Raw genomic sequence first — 1,713 nt, 5'->3', positions numbered from 1 at the left:
TGACAGAAGGAGAATTGATGCCTTTGAGCTGTGATGCTGGAGAAGAGTATTGAATATACCATGGACTGCTAGGAGAACAAACATGTTCATCCTGAAGGTGAAACCACGCTGCTCCTTAGAGGCAAGGATTCTAAAGCTCCGTCTGACATACTTTAGGCATATTGCAAGGAGGGACCGACCAGTCCTTGGAGGGGGACATTATGCTTGGGAGGGTGAAGGGACAGTGCAAGAGAAGACAGACCCTTGATGAGATGGATTGGTTCAGTGACTGGGGTAATTGGGGGTAACTGTGTCAGAGACAGTAAGGCCGACTCAGGATAGAGCAGGGTTCAGAGCTATTGTACATAGTGTTGCTATGAGACACAGCTGACTTGAGGGCACATAACAACAACATGCTGAGTGAAATAAGTCAGACATTTGGTTACTAGGGATGGACAGGGAGCACAGGGGTGGGGGGAATCAATAAAAAGTTAAGGTTTCTGTTGTTGTTACATGCCATTATGCACCATGGGGCCCAAACTGACTCATACCTGGACCTCCAGCAGCTTTTCAGAGGCTGTAAATTGAAAAGACAGACCCTCTTTCTCCCTTTGAGCAGCTGATGGATTTAAACCACCAGGCATTGTGTTGGCAGCACAACTTCTTACCCACTAGACCATGTTGTCCCTAAATAGACACATATTAATATAGGTGAAGAGAAACACAATATACACAATCAGCACAGTATCACTGAAGAGGTGTGATGACGGGGGAAGTGTACACATGGGAAAATTGTGGTGACAACGTGGGTATACCAATCTGCTCTGTAAATTTTCACTCAAATCACAATTTAAAAAAGAAAAAACTAATATTCCCGCAATCTTCAAAGTTGGATCTTAGAAGTTCTGAGACTCCAGAGTCAAGAGCTCAGAGCAGCCCTTCTAAGAGTCTCTATGTATGGATAATTTCTTTTACAATGATTAGTACAAGAAATTCCATCTCACATACTTTGGGCAGGTGGCCAGGAGGGACCAGTCCTTGGAGAAAGACATCATGTTTGGAAGGGTGGAGGGACAGCACAGGAGAGGAAGACCCTGGATGAAATGGATTGACACTGTAACTGGAGTAATGGGGGTAGGTGTGTGTCAAAGTCAGGGAGGCTGGCTCAGGATAGGACAGGGTTCAGAGCTACTGTACTATGTCACTATGAGTCACAAGCGACTCGATGGCATATAACAACAACTCTGGTGGCCTAGAAGTAAGAAGCTGTGCTTCAATCCCAAAAGCATACAATTCAAACCCACCAGCTACTCTGCAGGAGAAAAACAAACTATTTCCTCCCTGCAACTACTGCCTCTGAAAACCTGCTGGTAGCTCAGCTACAGGTTGGTTCTGACTTGGTGACACACAAGAAGTTTCTGTAACGTGGAAGTTAACAATGCTCCGTAGGTCCAAACTGCTGTACTGCTCCATCACCTCTGACATCAATTATCCCTCCTTCCTTTTGTCCTCACACTTCTATGTCCCTGGGATTTGTAATTTGCTGCAAAGTCTCACAGAAACTCAAAAACCATCTGGAAAATGGCTCACGAAATTGTGGGTGGTACAGGCAGATGCACGTGGCTGCAGAAACTGGTGAACAATGGGGCCAAGAGCCTGCAGGCTGAATGACTGTCAAAGCAATTGGACCAGTTAGATAAACTGCCCCAAGTGATCAAGCCTTGGGCTTTTGAG

Source organism: Elephantulus edwardii, unplaced genomic scaffold (genome assembly GCF_000299155.1).
Source record: "Elephantulus edwardii isolate Elephantulus edwardi_28Jun2011 unplaced genomic scaffold, EleEdw1.0 scaffold00189, whole genome shotgun sequence".
Taxonomy (NCBI): Eukaryota; Metazoa; Chordata; class Mammalia; order Macroscelidea; family Macroscelididae; genus Elephantulus; species Elephantulus edwardii.
Note: the sequence above shows the minus strand (reverse complement) of the source record.